The sequence below is a fragment of the Falco rusticolus genome, chromosome 15, assembly GCF_015220075.1.
Source record: "Falco rusticolus isolate bFalRus1 chromosome 15, bFalRus1.pri, whole genome shotgun sequence".
Classification (NCBI taxonomy): domain Eukaryota; kingdom Metazoa; phylum Chordata; class Aves; order Falconiformes; family Falconidae; genus Falco; species Falco rusticolus.
The window spans coordinates 15,900,644-15,911,209 of NC_051201.1; positions in this window are offsets into that span (position 1 = coordinate 15,900,644).

Genomic DNA, 10,566 nt, shown 5'->3' on the forward strand with positions numbered 1-10,566 from the left:
TCAACGGCTCTGGGGTGAGCTGGCTGGTGGAGGTACATCAGGGTCTCTCTCCAGCTGCTGGCAGCACAGGCCCCTGGCCCTCACCCTCTCCTTGATGTCAGCTCAGCTCTGCCAAGATCTGACAAGGCATTTCTGTAATGAGGATAGGTCACTGCATCTCTTTCCCCATGAGAACAGTTCACTGTGCCCACTGAGACCCCTTCTTACCAGGGTTGCGATCAAAGAGCTCATTCACTTTATGGGGCTTTGTTGCTCGGGTGGAAGCTCCCCTGTACTCAACAGGCATCTTCACTGCTGTCTGACCAGCAGCTGTGGCAAAAAACCACGATATAGGATTTATAATTTTATTTACATCTCTGCCAGAGTTGCTGACTAGGATAACGTTGAGATTCGGAGACAGAAAGTCAGCTAAAATGGCAAAGGCAGTGGACGAAGCATGGCGAGGGCCGAGGAGAGGAGAGGCGCAGTTCGAGAGCAGCACCAGGAGCTCTGCAAAGGGCTCCAGGTGTTACAGGGCAAACCATGGCAGCAGCCTTCTGGGCTGTTCATTCTCCACCGGTACAAAGCCGTTTAAGCATACTCTTTAAGCTGAATGCTGTGTACTTTTACATAACTGAAGGAGAACAAATACCCCATTAGCAGATAATTAGCACTTGGACTCAGAGTACTTATTTAAGGTATTATGGACCGACCTCCAGCATTCGGAGTGATTCATGTCCCCCATCTATTCAGGCATCCTTGTTTCTTTTTATGATTATATCAGTGCTGTGTCTCTGTGTAATGTCTATGAGATGTTCAGAATTACATTCCGAAGACAGAAGATTTCTCTTTATCCCGAGAAAAGGTTTAGCAGTGTTAATACCAGTGGGCACATCGCCTTTCCTTGCACCTTGCAGTCAAGAAGTCCCATTCACACTAGACTGGGAGCATGTCTAGAAGCATAAGGTGGATTCCCAAAGCCGTTAAGGTTGGTCCCAGCAGGGTGTTAGGAAATGCTGGCAGGCCTCGGGGCAAATGCACCCCGGGGAACTGGACCAGGCAGCACCCACACCATAGAAACTGTCTGAAAATGCTGTATCAAAGACCTCCAAATACGAACTGGGCAGCAGTCGTCTGGACTGGTCTCCTAACAGCAGCCAAAGAGCAACCTGTCACCAGGGTCTAGGCTCTTACAAGCATTTACAAAGGCAAGCACAGCTTGTCTAAAAATTCCTGTATTTCCAAAGCCTTCCACTCCACTGGTATATTCCCAATAAAATAACAGGGAGAAGACACCTCTTTCCACCTCTGTTTCCTCAAAACCCAAAAGAAAATAGTAACCCTTGACCACATTTCCAATCCTGCCAGCATTAGCCTGCCCAGCTACTACTACTGCTGCTTCTTAAAAAAGCATGCATCAAGTAGAGATGCTTACCTCTTGCACCAAAACCTTCGCCTCTCAAGACTGTCTCTACCATGAACCATGAAAACCATCACTGACAGCTTTGGCAACCAGTGGTATGAGGCCAGTGCTCACAACTGCAGTATAATGTGTCCCAGCTCAGCCCCATCCCTGCCTGACATCCCTGTCCCAGGGCAGCAGCAGTATCCCCTCTGCCTCTGCAGCCCCAGGGCTGCTCTCAGGTCCAGGAAAGCAAAGCCCAAACAGTGCCTTCATATTAAACCAAGCAGCTTGAGGACAGGCAGCCAAACTGCTGCTGTCACCTCCTCTTCCAGCTCCTTCCCACTGCACCAAAGAAAAGGAAACTGAAACACAAATCAAGTCCTATTCTACAAAATTAATAGTTTCCACTTGCTTCTTTTCTGTGTCTGCTTTCACTCTGTAATTACGCAAAAAGACACGGCGTACTGCGTGGTGCCATTGATTAACAAACCCCACAGCTGCACAGGCAGACCCCCAGGCAGTTTTGAAAGCGGCATTTTAAAGAAAGTTTGTTCTTTAATATTGAGATATTTATGGTCCCCCCTCTGAATTGGTGTGATAACGTGAATGAGCTTGTGGTGAGGAGCAGGTGGCGATGTGAGAACATGCAGGTTTTATTCTTGTGAAAAACTTCTATAGAAATTAATAGAAAATTATCTCCTTGCTATTGAATAATGTGGGATGATGCCAAAAACCCAGGGAAAAGATCTCATTCTCTATTAAATTTGGTAAGATTTGTCAAGTAGTTTCTATAGAATCTGCCCAGTTTTTACAGATCTCTCCGTTTCAGCTCTCCACAGGGTTTTGGAAGGGTCACGGAGTATTTCCTTATTATCAGCCCCACTGATGTCCTGTTTAAATCCTATGATTGACAGTGTTTATTCTTCTCTTATTAAGACTCCTTTCTTAGACAGAAAGGAATAAGCCTTATCAGTGAAAAGACTTACAGTCAGCTGGGCAAAATAGGAGAGGCCAGAGGATATTAAGAGAACTGGGTTTGTTTACATTTATTTTAGTTTGTTGGGTTTTTTTAAATCCTAAAGCCCATTTTTCAATGCAGCAGTGCAAATTCTCAAAATATGTATAACATATCACTTAAAAAATTGCCCTGCTGTTTATTTTATTTGGTTATCTTGCTGCACTGCCCAGTGTTATTGTTGTATCCTCCAGCCAGGCACTGAATGCCCAGGGCCCCAGCATGTGGCATTTCCCAGAGGCAGGCACAAACATCCAAGAGGACTACAAAAAACTCCCACAGCTGAAGTCTGCACACTTTTCCGGGCAATCACCACTGCTGTCTTGGGGTGACCCTGTCCCGCCGTTCCAGCCTCCAGGGACTGCTGGGTGGCTCTGGTCTTTCTCAGGTCGGCACTGGCACGGGGTTGTGGCTGTGCGCTGGTGTGGCACAGCACGGCACTGCATGGCATAGCACAGCAGCACCAGGGCAGTCTGAACACTGCCATGTTGCTGCCCGGTGTGGTGGGCACAGCGAGGCAGGCTGTGGCCAGCAGCAGTGGTGGGCTGCATGCAGCGCTGGACGGTTGTGCCTGCAGCTCCCGGGAGAAATCTGAGCCCAAAGTGACCATCGGCCTGTGAGCCATCTCCACTCGGGGATCTGCCTGATGCGCCATCCCGGCACGTCTTCTTGAGGGGAAAGAACGGACCCCCATGAAGACACGCCGTGGGAAAGGAGCCCGGTGCCTTTCTGAGGCTGTAGCTCTGGTGTCATGCCCAGCCCCGGGGCAGCAGCTCGGAGGGGCTCCGCGGCGGCACAGCCAGGGGCGCGGGGGCCACGCTGGGAGCAGCTGGACCGGCCACGAATTCCTGCCGGCAGCCGGGCCGGCGGGGCATAGCAACGGGAGCCGGGGGAGGAACATGAAGCAGCGGGAGCTGTGAGAAAGCGAGTGGCGCCGCGGGATAAGGCGGGGGCTCGGGCGGGGGGGCGGAGGGAGGGGGCGAGCGGAGGGGGCAGGGGCAGCCCGGGGTCCCCTGCTGCCAGCCGGGCGCGGGAGCCTCTCGGAACCGAGCCGTACGCCATCCGAACTGGCCGGTTTGCGGCGCCGCTTTGATTTACGCCAGCCCGCACCTGGGCTCCGTCCCCTCCGCGCAACCCAGCGCCTCTTCCGAGCACAAAGGAGGCCGGGGGTCGAGCAGCGCACCCGCCGGCTCCGTTTGGGAAGCCCGGACGTTACCGACGCATTCCCAAGGAAAGCGGCTGGGGCCGAGAGCACGTGACAGTGCTGGCGGCCCTGAGCGCCAGCCCGGCATCCGCCGCCAGCCTCGGCCCCACGGGGGGCTTTGCCTTTGCTTTGTGCGGGGGGCAGCCACGGTGGCCCCCGGCTCCGGCTGAGCTGGCCGGGGCGGGACGCTGCCTCCGAATGACCGAAGGTGGCCCCTGGAGAGCCTGGTCGCACATGCACGCTCGCTGCCGCCAGCCCCGCAGCGGGAGTCGGGGTCCGCCTGCTGCTTTCCCCACCAAATCCCACCACTCCCAGCCTGAGGCACAGATGAAGTGTTGTGTCCCCGTCGAACAACCCCCCCCCCCCCCCCCCGGCCCCCCATTTTTGGGCTACCAGCCTTTCACAACCCCACTTTCTTGGCCAAGGATTTGTAACGACATCATTCTGAGGCGCAGACCACAGGGGCTGCAGTGCTCGGCCCCGTGTACACAGATTGCTTTTGAAGTGCTGTGGCACCAGGGCAGCTCCTCTCCCTGGCACAGCCACCGCTGTTTTGCACAGGGTCCAGCTCCCAAGATGATCCAGCCCTTGCTAGAGGCAGTCATTGCTCTGCCACTGGATTTCATGTCAGAAAAGATGTTTTACTGCACGTGAGTGTTGTTCCGCTGCGTGAAGAAAATGTTAATCAAACTGCAGAGGAGACACAATAGCTGTACACATATATTAAATATCTAGTTGCTGCACGATAAATAATTAATAAAGTTAATCTATTTCATCATATTCTGCTCAAGTCATACCCTTGCAACCAATCAATAGCAATAAGACATAACATTTGTATGAGGTTTCGCTTTCTCCAAGTGCTGTGTAATCATTAACCAACAGCTGAGTACTCCCGATACCGCAGGCCAGTGAAAACTGGGAAGTTTTGATTACTTGAACAATTCTGCTTTTAGTTTGTGAAATGCTCCCAAAGTACCCTGACATATCTAGCAGCACATAGGCTGGGGTTTCCCAATGAAGGTAGGGAAGCTTATTGCCCAGTTCCTGTTGACTTTCAGAGGAAACAAATTCCCAGTGAATTCAGGCATTTTGAAAACCTCAGCCTTCATATTTTGAAAGCTACACATACACAGCACCAGGTTTTTAACACTTTCCTAATTTCAGCCATGAACATGGTCCTCTCCTACATAAGAAAGCAAAAAGATGAAAAAACCTAGCTTAGGAACAGCAGAAGATTGCTTAATTGTGTAATTTACAAAACTTGTACAAAGTTTGCAAAACCATCCCTGCTATTTCTGTTTCAGCACTAGCAATCATCTGCACCTGAAAGAGCTCTTGACTTGAGGCTACCACAGGGCTGTGAGTCATTTTAGAGAGCAGCAACAATTGTCCAGCTTTCCTCAGGAGTTATATTAAAACGATTCCTAACACACAGAAGTTTGTTTCTTCTCCAGTGATTTGGAGAGGGAGATTTGTCCCCTGCAGGATGAGACATGGAGCGTGGTACTGGCCCTCCTCCCAGGTCTCAACTTTCCCTGGGTGGACACACACACAAGGGCAGGAGCATTAGCCCCTTGGAGGCCGTGACTGAGCTGAAGCCAAGACACTGAATTTTCCTGCAGGCCACCTCCTTCCAGCTGGTCCAGACTGCCCACGGCCACAGCTGCCCCCAGGATTTCAGTGGGGTCAGCCAAGCCTGCTGGCTGCCGCCTCAGTCACTTGCCATAGCAGGAGGAAAAAGATGGGTTCTACCTCCAAGGGTCCCTGGCACTAGCCCTGGGATGGCCACGGAGGTCTGCCTGTGGGTTTTGTCCCCCTGTTCTCTGTTCTGGGGGAGCCATGCATGCCATCCAGCACCACCACCCTGCCTCAGTGCTCCTGTCCTGGTCAGGGTGGCATCAGGGCTGGTGGATTGCTCCCAGGCACTCTCTGCAGCTCCTCTGACTCCTGGGAGCTACTGACCTCTGGGTAAACAAGTGAGCAGTTTACAGACCCATCATGCTGTGACCTCAGTGAGATCCCAACACACTTGGGTGGTCTCAGGGGGGTGCAAGCCCCAGCCCTGCTGGCATCCCCTGCACCCAGCACCTGTGGGCTGTGATGATGAGCCGTGTGTCCCTCAGAAGCACAAGACCTCACATCAGGAAGAAAAAAACCTGAAAATTATGGAAAAGGCCTGGACACCATCAGAGACCAAGCCATGGAAAGAGCTGGCAAAGAGTTAGTTACTCAATATTTTAAGACCAAATAAGCCTGACACTTCAGAGGGCTCTGGTCCATCATTTTTGTTCAAATTGCATGTACATCCTCTGATATATACCTCCGCAGCCATAAACACAAAACATGAGAGGGACAGAGAAAGAAAAATCTTGCTGAACAAGGGAGTTACATACTGTAGGAATGCAGGAGCCTGTGATCTGCGTTATTTCTTTGCTTAAGGCCACCTAGCAACAGCACATAGGTTAATCCTCCACAGACTGAACAGACAGCATCAGCCAACAGGAAAACAAAACATCCCCACTAGAAAAAAAATCAGAAGAAGAATTACCCATTTGCAAGAGGGTTGTAGGAACAGGCAGCAACAAATAAGAAAGAGGTATACATGATACTCCTGCAAAAGGAAGATTTCCCTGTAAATAGAGTTATTGTCCAGCTTTTTATTAAAAACACAAAAAGAGCTTTACAACATTTACAGAAAACCTCTGTGGGAGCTGCAGGAGCCCTGCTCCACAGGGAGCTGGGGGGGATGAGCTGGACTGTGGTCAAGGCTGGTTGCCATCTTAGAGAGCACCTTTAAATGATAAGTAGAGCATCCTCTAAAATGATAAATAAACCTCTGGAGTTGTAACCCTTCTGCCAGGGGTTACCAGCACCTGCAAGGGCAAGTTCAGATCTCTACGAGCATCTCTTGGACATTAAGACACACCATCACCTTAAAGCCATTGTTTGCAGCGGCTCAGCCCTCCTTTTGTAACTCTGCCAGGCTCCCCCCTCACCAGAACATTCTGCTAAAGGGGCCTGGAAATACAGAATTTACTCACCAGGAGATCCCCACTGTGCCAGGCCTGCCCCGCGCAGCTGCTGTGCCCTGGAGAAGACACCCTGTGGGGCTCGCTGGCCCCAACACCTGCTGTGCCTGTAGTGCCTTTGCTTTGACAGCACACAGGGTGGCCCTGGCAAAGCTGCCGCCCAGGAGTCATGCTGTCTCCCCAGCATTGCCCCTGCCTGTGCTGCTCCTCCCAGTCCCCCAAGGGGTAGCCAGCAGGGATGGGATTTTGGAGGAAAATGTGATGGGAGGCCACTGCTCCTTGCCAGCCTGCTGCAGCATGCTGCCTGCCTTCCTCACTGCCAGCCTTCCCTGCTGCCCCAAGCTGAGCGTCACCTGCTGCTCACCAGTGCCAGCACCGCCAGCACTGTCCCCAGGGAAGCTTCTGACCCAGCTTTTCTGAGGGTTCTTTGCCACACGGCACACCTTCCCATGCTTGCTAAGGGATGGTGGCCAACATGGTGCCACATATACCTGCGCGTCTGGGATATGATTTATTAAGGGGTTTATCGTTGCTCCTTTTCTGCTGTTCGCCAACAGATGGTAGCAGCACCGCTGCTGTCACGCCGGGCCAGGAGCTGCTCGCAGAAGGATGACTTCTGCTCTGAAACCTTTCCTATCTGATGAAAAGTCATGCTTGCCCTTCCCCTTGCACCTCACTAGCTGCATTTCCAGAGCCAGCTCAGAGAGCAAAGTGAGTATCTCACAGCACAGCGTATTCTCAGTTCGAGGCTCTGGGGAGGGACAGGGGCAGCTGATGGGGTTGTGACCCTGTTCACTAAGGCTGGTGAATCAAAATGTACTCAAGTACACCAGCAATGCCTGGCCTGGATGCCCCAAACCTCCTGGGCTGTGTGGGGCTGCAGCAGTGCATCCTGCCTGGCTCTGCCTACAACAAGCCATTCCCAAATGGTGAACAACACCCAGCTTGAAGACAGGCACCAGCTAGGCCGAAATTAATTAATTCATGTATTATTTATGAATTTAATTATTGGGCAAAATCCAAGCATTTCATGCCACTGGCTGCACTGGCCACTTGCACCGGATGGGGTCCCGAGATGCTTGCTGCCTTTACTGGGTGAGCGCTGAAGCCAGCTGGAGCTTTGCCTAGGCAAGGTCTGGCTAAGATGGAGCTAAGTATAGACCTCAGGATTTGGTCTGCGGCGAAGCAGCTCTGCAGAAGAAAAACAAACAAACAACAACTCCGCTCTAGAGGCTTCCCCTAATTCTGTAAAGTGCTTTGAGGTTAGCGAGCAGCTCTGTGTAATCAATAACACCGTTAACAAAAAGGTGGCCGAATGGCAGCTACCTCTGATTAAAATAGAGCCCTTGGTGTATTGCAGCAAACAGCCATGTAGTCATTTCTCTGATCAGAAGCAGGTCTTTCCTAGTGTCATATAATTCATGTTAAAATCACTGCAATAAGGCAGACTTCCTTGCAGCTGTTCAGAAGTCTTTGGAGGCTGCCATTATACTTCACCTTTTTAATGCTTTATGTATTACAGCTTTATTTTCACCTAAGGCTGTGATCCTAAGCTTCCTCACAGCCTTATCTACAACTCATATTTCAAAGCCTAATTTTCCTGCCCCCAAATGTAGAATAAAATAGCTTGCAAAAAAGGCTGCAAGGAAGCTGCAAGTTCTGCGGTTTTATACCCCTTCTCCATCAGATCTGCATAGGTACTATTCCTCACGGACCCAAAAACTTCCTGAAGAAGTACTGTAGCTAGAAGGTATTTCTTGACCTGGCATACACTCTGTCCACTCTAGCTGGTGGAAAGATTATGACATTTTAGTTGGACTGAAAGCAAGATATCACTATAATTGGAGCCCAAGTGCCTGCATGAGCCCAAAAGCTAGGAACTGCTGGAAATCCTCGACAGCCACCAGCAGCCTCAGTGCCCAAACATGCCTATGCCCCTGCATGGAGGTGATACACACCCCTCCTCTCTGCTTGTGCTGCAGCCACTGGTTGTCTTCCAGAAATACAAGGTTTTGTAAAGGAAGGATGCCTAGGCCCGTCCAGGTTTCCACCTCCCCTGCAGTGCATGAGCAGCAGTACGAGGAACCATAAGAATATCCCAGGTCATCCCAGCACAAGCTGAAGTCTGCCTTTGAGAACACATGTTCCTCATCACAAAATGACTCTCTGCTGCAGCGCTGGCAGTGATCTCTTGCTCTGCTGAGCTGCTGTCCCCTTCTCCTGTGCCTGGCCAGCTGGACAAGCCTACCATGGCTGTGTGTGCACAGTGGCCCTGTGGTGGGCACAGCATCTCAGGTCTACACGCTGGCTGGTTTTGTACCACTGTCTGGTAGGACGTAAACAAAGCACTGACTTCCACCACCTCCATTAATGTAGGCAGGGGCCCTTGGTTGGAAAAGACAGGCATGCTGGAGGAATGCAAATGGTGGGATTATTTATTATTCACGTAGATGCTCAGCCCGTAGCATGTCGCCTGGCTCCATGTAATCGTACAAATCACTCAGCTGAGTCAGTGATCTAGCTGTAGACCCCGCAGCTCAGGGACTTGAATGATCCCAGAAGGACCATGTTCAAACATTCATGCCCAGATGACACTTGCTCCCATGCATACTTTTTAAATCTTTGCCAGACACTATGAGAGATCATTTTGTGTATGTCACATATAAAATAAGATCTCGGTTTTACCAGGAAGCCCACATTGAAGAATCTTCAGGAAAACAAGGCACCACTACAATATAACAGTCTGAATGCTTAGCAGAGATTGTCTTTAAAGGTCAAAGCAAACCTCCCTTGCATAACATGCTTTTTTTCCTGGGTCAGTACAAATCCAAGCTCCGAGGTAGCCAAGTGCTCCCCCTTCCTAATAGCCATCTGTTAATAGAGCAACACGCAGCTCTCCCTGCTCTGGCCATCCCCACTGTGAAGGGCTTATCGCATTACTGCTGCTCTGGGAAATCTTGACTCCTGACATCGGCGCTATGAAGGCGGCTGTTGATGAAGCACTGTCACTTTACAGTGCAGCTCAGCAAAAGCTTTGGCTTCATTTCTTACCTGTAACACCATAAAAGCTCAATAGGCAAACAGCCCCATGTCAGGGCAAGGAACCAGCTTTGCCAAGTGATTTTGTTGGCAACAGTCTTCATTTATGCCTGTGCAAGGGACAGGAGACCAGGACCTCCTTCGCCCTCTGTGGCTGCTGTACCAAGGTCCCCCTTTGCATTGCTGTCTGGTTGGTGCTATTCACGGTGCAGGTGCTCACACAGACATTACTGGTGGGCTGTGCAGGTCATTCATTGTCCTAAGAAAAGGAGTATTTTTGAAAATACTACAATGAACCAAGGAAGCAGAAGGACAATTTTAAGTGGTTGTGTTGGGCACAGGCATCGTGGGGGACACCCAAGCACTCTTTCTGCTGCAAGCTGCTGGTTTGAAACCACTGAGCAAGTTCCTGGCCCCGACTAAAGGCAGTGGCACAACTGGGGTTTGCTTTGGTCAGGTGGCCGGCACAGCACTGGAGCTTGCTTGGAGGCTAAGGTAATAATAAACACATATTTTACTTATAATAAAAATAAGCACATAATTTGGCTTATGTGACTGATCTCCTTCAGCATCAGGATTGCTAAAGAGAAAAAATAATGTAAAAATCAGGCACTTGAAAGATGGACTTTTTGATGTATGCGATTCATTGAGGCAGAGCTGAGAATAGCATGTGTGACCCCAAGAGACATCCCATCCTTTACTGTTGGCCTCCTCCCCAGGGTCTCTCACCTCCCCTTGGTCCACATCTCCCCTCACATCCCAGCAGAGCTGCAAACCTGCACCCCACTGCCAGGCATAGCCAGGCCACGCTCTGCTCGATACCTGTGGACAGCCTCCAGCCCACCTGCACAGAAACCACAAAGGGAAAGCACACAAAATAACCAGTAAGAAACCA